The sequence below is a fragment of the Solea solea genome, chromosome 16 (genome assembly GCF_958295425.1).
Source record: "Solea solea chromosome 16, fSolSol10.1, whole genome shotgun sequence".
In the NCBI taxonomy this organism is placed as follows: domain Eukaryota; kingdom Metazoa; phylum Chordata; class Actinopteri; order Pleuronectiformes; family Soleidae; genus Solea; species Solea solea.
In genome coordinates, this window is record NC_081149.1 from 5,769,964 (window position 1) to 5,784,507 (window position 14,544).

Sequence of the window (14,544 nt, forward strand, 5' to 3'; positions counted from 1 at the left end):
TGTTTTTATAGTGTTTATGAAGTTAACTTAACTCGTAATTTTATTTTTTTAAATAGTTTTGAGCGTTTTTATAGTGTTGTAGGTGTTTTTGGTTTCACTTCAATAGTAGTTTTATCTTTTTAATAGTTGTTGGTGTTTTCATCGTGGTTTTGATGTTGACTTCATTGGCAGTTTTATTTTTTAATAGTTTTGGGTGTTTTAAAGTGTTTTGAGTTTCATTTTTAATAGTTTTTTATAGTGGTTTTTTTGGCTTCCTTGGTAGTTTTTATTGAGTTTCAGCTGTTTTGTAAATGTCGTCATCATAGTTTTTTTTTATAGTGTTTTTGATAATAACTGGTAGTTTTTTTTTTTTTACAGTTTTGGGTGTTTTTGATGTTAATGGTGTTTTCTTAAGGGTTTTTGGTGTTTTCATCGTGTTTTCATTGCATTTTCAACGTGTTTTTGATGATAAATAGTGTTCTTATTGTGTTGTTAAAGTTACTGGTAGTTTTTTTTTTAAATCGATTACGGCGTTTTCATTGTGTTTTTGATGTTAACTGGTGTTTTCTTAATGCTTTTTGGTGTTTTTATCGTGTGATTTATTCGGTTGAGTGGAGATGTAGAAACCCTTTCCCTTTAAGCGCTTTCCCTGCAAAGTTAAACGAGTTGGTTCAGACACTGTGTAATTCTCACCCGCTGTTTTTAGTCGCTAAAGTCTTTCTTCAACTCCAGCCTCCTCCTGCTTCCTTCCCTGGGCCTGTCATTTTTCTCTGCCACATTCTCTTCAGTCGAGTACTCCTTTCTTTTCTCTCTCACTGTGTTCCCACTAGACACTGACCAGCTCGCCTCACAGGCGTCTCACTTCTCAAACAGCAGCAGCAGCAGCAGCATCACTTCATCCTCTGTGGATTTTCATTCACAGGCAGAAATAAATGGCCTGACTTTGAGTTCCAGTCACTGACCTCAGTGTCAGGGTCTCAGAAGCCTCCGCGGAGGCTGTGAGACCCTTCACCTCCTCCACCACCTCCTCCTTCCTCCCTCTCTTCTCACCGAGGACGACCTGCCTCGCATCCTTCGACTCAGTGACCGAGAAATCCTCCCGTCCTTCTTCTCGCTCCTGCTCCTCCTGCCGCTACTGCTGCCAATGCTGCTGCTGCCGGATTGTCTTTGTGTCTACCGGAGTGTTCTCGGAGAAATGAAGTGCCGTGATCTCATCACACCGAGCCCATTGTTTTCACTCTCATGCACACTGTGTAATAGCCACGGAGATAAGGGGATGATTCAGACCTTTCACGGGAAGGAAATGTGAAAAAGGCTGCCTGTGAAAAAGTGAAATTACTGTTTTGATGGCTTTTGATGGCGGGGGGCATAATTGCTGGATGGAAGGAAGGATGGAGGGTGAAATACACATTGGAGATTAGTATTTGTAGCAGTGGTGGTGGTTGGTAGGAGGGCCTGCAGAAGGTTATGAACGCAGTGGGTAGTTCTAATGAAGCTGCCATGTATGTAGAAGAGCAGCAAGACGAAAATAGCCTCATTGTTCTTCTTTTCCACTGCAACCTTTGCCCCTCCGGATTGAAACTACATTCCCGACGGCAGCGCTGATTATGATATTGTTTCCGAGGCTCATCGCCATAGTAACGGTGATTAATTTCACATTTTTTGCACACGCGAAACGGTGGCCGGATCCTTCAGGAATGAGGGAATGAGCTTGAGTATTTTTTTTTTGGGTAACCGGCATTAGGCTCATCAACACGTGCGGGTCGGAGGATTACAAGCGTGTAGTAATGACAGGGGCAGAGCGTAAATAGTATAAATACTCCACGGGATTATAATTAGCCTTACTCTGTGCATTTAGACGCACTCAAGTGGAACTAAAGCCTTTTTGACTTCTGGAGACAATTTCGTATTAATTGGATGCCTCCACTTTTCATACTGTCGACCTCTTGGGTTTGTTTTTTTTGTTTTAATCTGCTGACAAATGTGCAGTCGTGGAATAACGGGGACGGCGCTCTGTGGATTAGCATTAGCAACTACGCCAGCACAAAATGGAAGAGATTTCACTGCCATCGTCACCTCCATCATCTCTGTCACCGATTGTGTCATTGGGTACGAAGAGATTTATTCATTCTCGGTTTCTCATACTGGGGTCCGGGGACCTTTGGGGGGTCCATGGCACACTGCTACAGGGTCTGTGAACAGTGATCCATTAAAATGACTTTGATGTTTAACTGTACAGGCTTTTATTAACCCTTAGAACACAGAGCATTTAGGCTGCTTTTCTTCCATTAGTTTTGAAATGTATATACAGAGGCTAAAAGAATGTGCAATATAGATCATGTCCTTTTTTTTCTAGGTGATCAAATACTACTGAAAAACTTCATAAATTGAACAAAAAAAAGCAAAACAGGGGATTTTGTGACTTCTAGTAAGGCACAATATTATTGGCACGATATATTGGTATCGGCTCATATTGGCTTTAAAATCTATTGTTGGATATCTGCAAACACGCCAATATCCACCAATATGACTAATGACTACTACAGTAGGCTAGTTAAGCTGCTACTTTCTTGATGTCATATGCTGGCGTCCTCTACTGTTCTTATTTTTTTATATGTTTACTTTTGCTCAATGGGACTGAAAAATGTGTAATTTTACTACAGCTTCTATTTACTACAGAGACTAAATGATCTGTGCAGTTGAGCGCAGGGAAATACTTTATCGGATATCGGCAAAAAATCCAATTTCGTACCTCTCTAATTATTGTGTAAAGGTCTGTTCCCATTCAACGTTATTTTTAACGGAGATGCACGCCAGACACGCGCAAGAAACAAAAGCTGCTACGTGTGTTAGTTGAGACCGGAATCCTTTACGACGAGCATCGATTTTCTACGCGCATTTGCTTCATATCTATACTTTTTCATCGTTGAGAGTGGGGTCGTTTTCCAACAGGAAGGTCGGGTTGGATCCCAAGCGTTTGCTTGATGTATGAGGATGAGGCATGTAAATCCACTGAATGAATGGGTGTGAATGGTGAAACGATACAGACCGTTTACCATTACACATACGGAAACACATTATGGAAAGTGGAAAGGGAACTGGTCTTGAGTTGCTGGTTGCGGATATGACCCCGCCTTTCACCCCTATGTCAGCTGGCATTGGCTCCAGCCATAGTGTGACCCTCATGTGGAGGACGAAGTGTTCGACATTCAATGAATGAATCTGCCAAAAATAGCGGAATAGAGGGAATACAACAGAAACAGAGCAATATATACATGCATGTAAATATAGACTAATATAATAGTATTATAAGGACCCCATATTTTCATGTAAATGTCTTTCATAGGAGGAAATCTTTGACGTTTGGTCAACCACTCCTTCACCGATATACAGTAGCTCCTTTAGTTTTCCAATGACGTAACACTATCCTGCATCCAGTAATAACAAGTGCTATTCTACTATTCTACAGGAAGTACATTCCTGCTTCTTGTGCCTCACTGATCAGATATGTCACATGACTGTAGGTGAGGAGACATGGAGGCGAGGAAGGGGGGCACGAGGTTTCCTGGTGACGCTGGGGTTTAACCGGACACGAGGAGAATTAATCTGCCCCCGCAAATACACACACACACACACACACACACACACAAAAACACACACACTCTATTTCATCTCCTATCTCAGCATTCAGCATATGTCCTCCTCCCTCTTTGTCTGCCACTCTCCCCCCCTCACCCCCCTCCTCTCCCCACCTCGTTTTATCTGGCCACAAATTCATCCCTTCTTCTTCCATCCAGAAGTGGGAGAAAGTTGTAAAGCTAATTAAGGAGCGGGGATGCGGCGGCTCGACAGATGTGCATCGAGATGGGTGCTATTGAGCAGCGGGGATAATGGTGTGTGGACCTGGTGGACAGCGGGGTTGTGTTGGAGGGAGCTCCTACCTGGGCGTGCATGTTAATCAGCGCGCCTGTCTGCTGAGAGCCAGGGAATTAAGTGGGAAGGGAAGCGTGTCGCCGCAGCTTCCAGTGACGAGACAAGGCCGGCAAGCTGATTAAGAGCACAAATTCACCACTTTGGTGAGACAGGGAGATATGTGTGCGAAAGAGGATAAAGGGCAAGGAAAGTGTGTATTGATTAACAGTGGTAGTGGTGGTGGTGGATTCCAGGAAGAGACAAAAAAAAGCCAGTTTGGAAATCTAGCCTGCTGTTGCCTCACCGACTATTTCACAGCACTTTGAAGGCATCACAACGTTGTCGTTGATAAATGTTAATAACTTGATGATTTCTGTAGCCGATGTGTGTATCTCTGAAAACTCTGCTCTGCGTACGCTCGCCACAATAAAACTCAGCTCAGCCTGATGAGTTTTGTGACATTCACAGTCTCCTTCACGTCCACACACACACACACACACACACGCACATTTTCAGCAGCTCAACAATGGAGGACGGAGAGCTCGACAGCGAGCGCCGTTACAGCGACGCAGGCTTTTGTCTCGTCTTCCAGCCCCGAAACGGCCGGAGACAAAGGAAGTATAATTCCTGTCGTACGTGTGGAATGTCCTGCGAGTTACTGACAGATCACAGCACCGATAACCCGCTACACGGACAGTTGACTACCCTAATTAATCATTAAATGTTGGCCTATTTATTTCAGATCGGTGTCTGGTTTTTAATCTGCACCCATGAGAATATATACCCAGTTAATTGGACACTCTCAATTGACCCCAGCCACTAGGGGGGGCACTTACAGTGTGCTAGTTTTTGCTGGTCCCAATTTGAATAGGAAGGTTGTGTGAGGAAGGACGTCTGGCTCCTGTCTTTTAACAGATCTTATACATCCACTTTTTAAATATTTACTCTACACATGTTGCGAGCCACTAGTTGTCGCAGGTGAGCATGCAAAATATAAACAATTGTGTTCTACAATAGTCCAGAACAGAGTCCAGGACCATAAAGAAGAGCTCTGAGTCATTTTTGGGTAGAACTTTCCACCGCGGACATTTCAGACCAGTATTTACCCCCGGTCGTGTTTCTCTCCTTGTTTAAAGCCTCGAGTAAATCCAGGGAGTCACCTTTGTGCCGTCTTAACCTTCATTACAAACTACTTAACACGTCTCGGAAAACAGTCTTTGGGACTCGTGAACTCTGAATCAGGACAACAGGTCTGTGAATGTGATGTAGGGAGTTTTTCAAAATGTCTCGTCAGAACCAGGATAGAAAAGTGAGCTATGATAGCACCAGCTCTTTACTTCTAATTTAACCCAGCCTTATATACACTTCCTGTGGCGACAGTACTTCAAAATAAAACGTTAAGTGTTAAAAGTTTTGCCCTTTAAATGCTTTAAATGTGAATGTGATATCATTTAATATCGGTTAAAGCGATTAATAGTGGATGAAACGCTGCAGTCCTCACAGATACTGAATGTTATTCCTGTGTACCAGTGTCGGCATCTGTGTCTAAGAATAATTATGCTCCCTTTCACGGATTTTTGGTGGCTGTTTTTTTGGGACCAGAGTATAATGTCACATTAGTACTTTATACTTTATACTCTTATATTCATATTGTTCACATTTGTTTTTTCCGGCCCTGCTCTGAGGCTTTAAACACTGCCCCAGAGGTGAAACATTTGTATAATTTCCACTTCTAGTGTCTCTCACTCTTTACTTAATTACCTATGTTGCACAATAAAACCCTTTCACTGTTGCGTAAACGCTCCTGAATACAAAACTACAAACCGACACTGAAGTTCTGATCCGGGTTCTTGAAGCCTTGTGAGCGAAACAGAAGTTGTTGTTTTTTTGCGCACATGAGTGATTAATCATTCACTCCTATAGATTAAAAACAAAAAAGGAAAGTAGAAGCATAGTTCACCGCTGCCGTCCTGAGATGCAACTTTCTAATTAGAATGATCTCCCTCTTTACCGACACAGCCTGATCTAATTTCCACAGTAATTGTTGTTATTTACACAATAAAGGTTTATGGGTATTCATCAACAATTCCTTCCCCAGATCTCGGTGTCTGCCGTCGATAATGAGTGGGGGGAAATTATTTTCAACAGTCAGTCATTATCTGTGTGTTCAAGTAGTCTTTCCTTTTAATATGCTAATGCTGCTGATATAATCAGCTGGTAATTGTAAAACACTTGAAGTACGACACAATCGCTGGCTCCCTCTCTCTCTCTGTCTCTCTCTCTGTCTCTCCCTCTCTCTGTCTCTCTCTCTGTCTCTCTCTGTCTCTCTCTCTCTCTCTCTGTCTGTGCTGAATGAAGAAATCACAGCCCGGCAGTGGCAGTGGTGGCGGCGCGGAGTTGCTGCGGTTGTTTGTGTTCTCCAGAGACGCTGCGCCCGCCATCTGATCCTGACATGGCCCAAATCCAAACCTCACACACACTCCTATAGAAACATGTAAAAAACCGTCTCTCTGCATTAGTGACAACAACAACAACAATCATGCACTTTCCCCCCCTCCTCTTGCCCTCAGTCCGTAAAAAAAATCCCACTTTGATTACCACTGATCCTCACATGCGTGCTTCATACCTGCGCGTTGTTTATGTCACCGCGTCTTAAATGAATCTTTTTTATTGTGTCTTAACTGGAATGATGAAAGAAGCGCTCGCCCCTGCGTCCTTCGGGGGATGCGAGTGCTTTTCTGCCGGAGAGGATCGGATCCTGACTTTGTTTTTCTCCTTCGGCTGTTATTTCCCTGAAGAGAAGAGCCGAGTGAAGAGAGCTATGAGTGATCGACTCTGCCTTTATTCTCCAAGTTTTCGGGGGATTTGAAGTTATTGAAAGTCTGGGGATGGGTGACAGCTCGGAGACGTCTTATGTGTGATGCCTATCAGGCACACGAGCGCGCACGTGCACGCGTACGTCCAGCCTCGCAGACAGAGGGCACGGGGCTCCGGTGTCCTCAAATCCATGTTTTCTTGTGGCCAATCATCTCCGCTCACACATGGCATCCCTCGCAGATTGATTTCATTCAGCTGTAGAGGGCGGCAAGATCAAACAAATGTTGTCTGAAATAGCGGCGGCGGTGCAGGGAGGAGGAGGAGGAGGAGGGGGGTGGGGGTTTTGCTTGTTCCAAAGATGGTGGAGTGAGGGATGAAAATGGAGAGAAGAAGAATCAGTCATCCAGTCAGCGTCGCGCCATGTGGCGACATCGTGCCGCAGCAGTGGAAGGTGTGAACCTACACTCCCTGTTTTTGGCAACTACCCCTTTACACGGTGAGGTGGCTGATTGGTGAGGGTGGATCGGTGGTGGTTTGGGCGCGGGCGGGGGGTTGGGGGTGCAGTCCTATTCCTCCACGATGCCTCTGAGTGCCCATGCGAGGAATAATGGATGCGTAATATGGAACGACAGCTTGCAGAGCACTGTCATTAATGTTGTAATTCACTTTTAGTGTTTCTACTATTGCGCTGCAACAGGAGGCACAGATGTCACCTGAATCTGCTCCTTCTCGCAGCCAGAGCACACCCGCTTTTCACCAGCTGTCTTTGAACGCACCCTGCCAGCCCAGCCCAGCCGAGCCCGCCTGCCTGCCTGTCCCTCTCCCACCCCCACTCACATCCTTCCCCCGGTTTTCCATCCACCGCTGTCGCAGTAACCGCATGAAAAATAAAACAAGACCACCACAGAGGGTGAAGCCACCGCCGCAACCTCACATGACGTCCCGAGGCTCATGAAAGCTCCACGAATTTACTGAAAAAAAAAAAAAACTTTTTCAAGAAACCTGAACTATTGAAGCCACACATTTGAGCCCAAGGACTAAATAAAGTCAAGTAAGTTTTGATGATAATTTGAGGTAGATATTTCATCTAAGGTGTTAAAAGTCTGTCTGTCTAGATCAGGGGTGGGCAGTTATTTTCCCTACATGGGAAACATAAAATATTGTTGAGGGCCGGACCAATGGGCTGAATTAATTCTGCTCAATATTAATTTTATCTCTTTATAGAAAAAAGTATAGTAAATTGGGCAGCCTACATACACACAACAAACAACATTAAGGAAAATGCAGTTTTTATTCAATTATAACTGACTAACTCTGTTGAAAATATCAAAGGACTACACTATATAATGAATACTATTATACTACTGTAGTGTAGTCTACTGAATATATTGTTTGACACAACCACGACCATTTCCAAAATTCCCAAACTTGGAAATTTTTGGGAAGTTTACCGGAAAATGATTTTCCCACCCATTTGCAAAACCTCTTCCAGACTCCACAGATGCTGGGGCCCTTTAACCCTCTTATGGCCGTCATGATAATCAGGCCGCCTGGATTATTTATTTGATTTTATTTACGAAAATGAGTGAGTTCTTCTGCCCCTTTTTTTCCACCCAAGATAACTTTCAGTTCCCATATTTGGCAGTTATTCAACCGTTTAGGAATGAAGTCACAAACGTGTGACACGCTTGGAAGTCCTGAGGGCACAAAGCTCGATTTCTCTGCGTTCCAATTTACCACAGGATGGGTAACCGAAGGGTTAAGAGCAGCAGTGAGTGATGAACTGTAACTTTGTGTTTGCGATGTGTCTACAGCTGGACATACACTTTATTTTTTTTGTTTATTTCATAACACAACATCACTTTGTGTCCTCTCATTACCCGGCGTCCCACTTCTGCTTCTTTGTCTCTTACGACACCGAGCGAACAACAATGCACTGACACAAAAGTTTGTCTCCTGCCTCTTTAACATAAACTCGTTCCCGGGTTTGTTTACATTTTCACTTAAAGTTTGAGGATAATTAATCATCCTTACATGTTCTGTACAGTGTCGAGGACTTTGCTGTTTTATGTACATATATATATATATATTTATATATATATTTATATATATATATATATATTTATATTTCCTAGCTGACTGTATAAGATGCATATATAGAACGAGTTTCCACTTTTCCTTCCGCTCCTCTGTTTCCTCCCGTAAAAGCTAATCCATCACCGTGAGTGAGAGGATGACAGCCATGTTTGGCAAAGCGTTACAGAGTGAAACTTCTTCTTCTTTCTTTTTTTTTAAATATATATATATGTGTGTTTGAAAAACAAGAAAGAAAGTTCTGTTTATCATTTCTTAATAATGTTCATTCTGAAAATCAACACGCCAGCCGACTCCCAACTGTCAGTCACAGTCGACCCAAACTACAAAACCAAAGCAGCAGCACAGAGCAGAAGTGAAGCCGCGCCGTCTGTATTCAAGATAAGTTTAAATTAGGAGAAGGGAGTTCATGATTGAAGAGACTTTTGTTTGTATTTGAAAGTTGTAAAGTGAGAATAAATGTTAAATATAGACGTGTCTCAGTGTTGCGAGTCAAACTATGAAATGGGCTCAGAGACGAGTTAAAGTTGAGGTAAAGTAATTAAGGATTATCGATTAATTTACATTCAAATGGAAATGAAGGATTATTTTGTACTCTTTGTCATTTCTGTGCTATTGTGGCTGATATCCTGGGTTATTTGGTGAATTTTCAGTCACTGAATGTGTTTTTTTTTTTCCTTCGATTGCGTCGTATGTATGTTTATATAATTAGTCCGTCTCGCATATTGCCGCTTCCTGTCACAATGGCCTTCAAAATAAGAGCCATTGAATTGGGCTTTTGCTAGCCTGGGTGAATCCAGCAACACGTCTGTCAAGGACTTTGTTTTGACCAACTACATCCATCTTCCACCGCTTTATCCTCCACATGAGGGTCGCGGCGTGTGCTGGTTCCAATTATAATTTTTTTATTTCTAACTATAGATGCTATAGATATAGATGAATGAGTCTTTTTATTTGGCTGTCGTTAGATGCCAACAAGTTTTCCGTTGCTCTGCGAACAGCACGTTACCGTGATCATTGGTCTAATTGGTTTTAGGTCTTTCCAATTGCGTGCAGAGGCAGGTGACAGATCTGGTAGTGACGAGGTCTTTGTATCAGCACATGTAAAAGTCTTACTCTAAGGCTAAGAAAACCAAACACCTATTTATTATTTTAAAGCGGTTATACACTTATACAATCATATTTATAGGTAGTACATACCCTTCTGCCAACAAACCCTCCGTAATGTTACACACTGGACATTTAATACGTGTTCATTTCAATCTCCCAAACTACCACAATGAGTCAATTAAGTCAAATCCCTTCAAACTTCAGCTTAAACAATAAGTAGATCATGATACGGATGTCATGGATCATTAAACCAGGTGTGATTAGCACGTTGTTTGTGTTTCATGGTTTACCGCAGGCGTGTGTGCTAATATACAGAGCACTTTGGAAAAAATAAGATGGGGGGGAAAAAAAGGAATCAACAGGAATTCATCATGTTTTCTTCTTCTTAAAAATGGGCACAGATTCACTGTGAAGATCATTCTGGCAAAACCACAGAGGGAAATGTCAGGAACGGGGAAGAATAAAAAAAAGGTTGAAAGAGGAAAATAGCTGACTGGCTTTGTAAGTGAAGCTAAGCTGAAAATGAAAAATGTTCATTATGTGCCCGTCAAGGTGAAAGGAAACCATCTCCTCGCCGATGCAGTTAAAATGTTGACCTCTCCTTCTCTGAGGGCAAAAAAAAAGAGGAGAAATGTGCTCAGTGTGTGTGTGTGTGTGTGTCAGTGTGTGTAGACGTTTTGCATACTCGTATGCATATGTGTGTGTGTGACTGATGAGTGCCACAGTTGAGACAAGGGCGACGGTGTAAATGGCGCAGCTCGATAAAATGACCCACACATCCGTTTTTTCCTTTAGAGGTTGACCGATTAATCATTTCAGCTGATTAATTGGCTCAGATAGGACGTTTTATATCGGTATCAGCAGACACTGACTCTAACGAATATAATGGATCAGTGGCTATATTTGGACGAGTAACGAAAAAAAAAAAATGTTGCTGTTGGTGTGGCCACATGTGGCCCCCAAAGTGATAACAATACTGAAACACTAAAAGTGATCATAATACATTCATTTTGGCATCATAAATATGTTTTTATTGTGAGCTCTATATCGTTCCAACAAAACAAACACTTCAGGTGTTTCACTAAGGGCTCTAGGCCCCTTATCTCCAGTAGGACAATCTTAAGCATAAGCCTACCAAGATGCTTCCACCTTTGTGGCAACAAATTGAGGAAGGCCCTTTTCTACTCCAATACGACTATGCCCCAGTGCACAAAGCAAGGACTTTAAAGACATGGATTGACTTTGAGTTCGGTGTGGAAGAACTTGACTGGCCCGCATAGATTCCTGACCTCAACCCTTTCGAGCACCTTTGGGATGAACTGGATAAGAGATTGTGAGCCAGGCCTTCTCGTCAGACATCTGTGCCTGACCTCATAAATCCTTACATGCATCCATCTTCTATCGCTTTTCCGAGGTCGGGTCGCTGGGGCGGCCACTTTGTCCAGCTCTTCCGGGGGAATCCTGAAGGCATTCCCAGTCCAGCTGGTCTTGGGTCTTCCCCGGTGCCTCCTCCCGGTAGGACGTACCCGGAACGCCTCACCAGGGGAGACATCCTAACCAGATGCCCGAGCCAACTCATCTGACTCCTCTCGATGCGGAAGGGCAGTGGCTCTACTCTGACCGAGCTTTTCACCCTATCTCTAAGGGAGAGCCCAGACATCCTGCGGAGGAAACCCATTTTCGTCCGCTTGTATCATTATTTCAGTCACCTGTGGTCACCCACAGCTCGTGACCACAGGTGAGGGTAGGAACGTAGATCTACTGCTAAATCATACCTCACACCGTAAAAGAGACAAAAGCATTATGGATTTACTATTGTGGAGAGATGTGGCATGAGGCAGGAATGACTTTCTTATAGCCGTTTGTGCGACAGTGGAGCTGTAACAGCCTGTTGGAGAATGATCTTTGCTGTCTGTCCAGTGTGTGGTGGAGGGGGTTGCTCTGGATTGTCCATGATGGAGAGCAGCTATTTCGGTGTCCTCCTCTCCACAGGTGTCCTCAAAAGTGTCCAGCCTAAGACCGATTGCAGAGACAGCCATCTTGCTAATCCTATCAAGTCTTTTGGTGTTGTTGGCAACGAAGAAGAAGAAGATGGTACTAGGGACCGCAGACTGGTAAAAGATCTCCGGCGTCTCGCTGCATACGTTGAAGGATCTGAGCTTCCTCAGGAAGGGGAGTCTGCTTATCCTCTTCTGGATTTCCAGTCCTGTATATGTATTTGAATACGTCATTGTCCATATAGTGTATGTCCGTTATACTTTATCACATAGAGTTGTCCATATACAGTAGTGTAAAATTATAGTGATTTTATATTTAAAAATAAAAATCCACTCTGATTTTCACTTCATTCATTTCAACAGTGCATCAGAAGACCTTTGTTTTTTCCCCCCTCTTGTCAGCAGTGTTTGCGTGTCATCCTGTTGTTGTTGTTGTTGTTTTATTGTGACCTCTACAGCGAGAGCCGTGACCCTCTCGGACCTCTGCCTGTCTCTTTGCATGTACCTGCTCATGTTGGGGCTGTTAAAGCTGCACTCGGGCAGCGTGGCTGAAACGTTACGGTCGACCTCTGCGGATCGCACACACACACACTCACGCTGTCCCCTGTGCCTCATTACTGACTGTTCCTATGATCTAATGTTACTTCATTCACTCACTGTGTTGGCGAATGTGTATGTGTGTGTGTGTTTTTTTCAAAGAGCTTTCATTCAGCGTTAACACTTTAGTCGCCGTGATGCTACGAATCCCTGAGAATAAAGTAGCATTTGTAATTTGTAAGACGAGAAACTCAACCCGTTTTTTTGGACGAACATTTTCAGACTTACGACCTCCGAGGCTCGCATGCGCTTGATTTGTGGACTTCTGTCGGGCGGGCTGTTCCGCGCCAACGTTGTCCATTCTTACCTATCTATTATGGATTATGAGCTAACCTTTCACCCCGGCGTCTTATTTCTGAACGTCTGCGAGCAGCGGCGCTAAAGTGCAAACTGGGTGCAGACTGTTCTTTCCCATCATTAGCAGCTCTTTTGTCTTTGGAAAGTCTCATGCTGTGAGGAAAGGTTTCTGAAAAGTTGAAAAATGATAATTCTACTGAAGTTTTCCATTTTCCCTTCACCCTTCCCTTCTCACATTCAGCGTCTCCTGCTAATGAGTCCTGTGTGTCTCTTAACGCCCGATTAACGTTTCTTCTGCGCTACGGGTTTGTCCAGAATCTAGTTAAAAAAAACTTTGGCTGCAATTACTAGTAAAGTAAATGTCAACTTTCTTACTAATGGTTTAATTGGTATAAAATAAAACCCTTTTGAATATGACTTTGCTCTTCTGTGACATTGCAATAATTGATATTTCACTCTGCACTTGAAGGACGAAACAGCGAAGGGATTCATCGCGAAAATAATCAACAGACGATTCATAATGAAAATAAATTGACTGAAAACACATCATTTTTTAATTGTGTGTCCTTTGTTACGATGACAACTGAATCATACACACTGCTGTGCTGCTAGAAATGTGGATTAATCTACCGGCAAAAAATAGTCCCTAACAAATCCTGCCTTTCTGAATTAAACAAACAAAACTGAAGTCCTAATTGTTCACATTTTCAGTGTCTTTAGTCAGACTTTTCTGCCATAGCTCGATGTTTGTCCAAAAACTAATGAAACACTCTTAAATTGCTATTAAGATAAGATAATATAATCCTTTATTTATCCCTGAATGGGGAAATGTTTGGTTTTATAGTAGAGGTAAGTACAAAACTAGTCCCTTAATAAAAACTATTCCCTTAAAAAATACTCCCTTTTTGAGTTAATGAGATTATATCTTTGAAACGTTCATTTACACACTCTCTGCTCTTTCTTTCTATCTTATTAGGATCCTCACAGTGACGTGTTGACACTGGACACACTCCAATCTCGGCGTCAACTACAAAGAGAGTTCCTCCTCTTTCTCCCAACACCTGTGACATTTGACGTCCAGCCGCTCAGAAAGGTAAGACGACTCTTCTCTGATTGATTGTGACACACACACACACACACACACACACACACACACACACTCACACACACACACGTACTTAAAGGTACATGTTAAAGCTTTGTGTGTAAATGAACAAAGAAAAAGTAAAAAAGATTGTGGTGCCTTCACTTGTGCTTCTATGACATGGGAAGTTTCCAACTCGAAACACTGTCGCTTCTTGCCACTCAAATGGTAAAGTTGTGGGAATGCGGTTGCTAGGCAACAGCAACACGGATGCACGGATGAAGGACTCCTTGTTCTTCTCCTGACATTCCTCACCTCTTCTCTGGGAAATGTGAACTTGCTTTTTTTCTTCCTCTAAAACTTTATTTTTAAGAGACAAATTAAACATTTCTGAGCTCTGTACGACAAAATACACCACCCATATATATGTATATACTGTATATATATATGTAAGGTGTGTTCAGTTTATACATTTTTAGGGTCCAATCACCGACTGGTATTCTTTTTCATCATTGTTGTTAGCATCAACTTTTTCTTTTCCTTTTTCTTTCACTAAATGTGTGAGTGCAATCACAGAAATTCCCCAAACTTGGGGTGCACATCAGCACCCGTGAAACTTGCGATCTGTCTGTATTTTTAGGGTGATCCGATGAACTC

The 14,544-nt window shown here is 42.8% G+C and overlaps 1 protein-coding gene across 2 annotated transcripts in view; it reads left to right on the top strand.

Annotated features, from left to right (window-relative positions):
- Positions 1-14,544, top strand: part of LOC131474972 (RNA binding protein fox-1 homolog 3-like) — a 519,357-nt gene that overhangs the window by 99,718 nt on the left and 405,095 nt on the right. For both annotated transcript variants that reach the window (XM_058652721.1, XM_058652722.1), the window contains exon 3: positions 13,780-13,896. The gene's annotated coding sequence lies outside the window, so the exon portion shown is untranslated. The remainder of the gene's footprint in view (positions 1-13,779; positions 13,897-14,544) is intronic.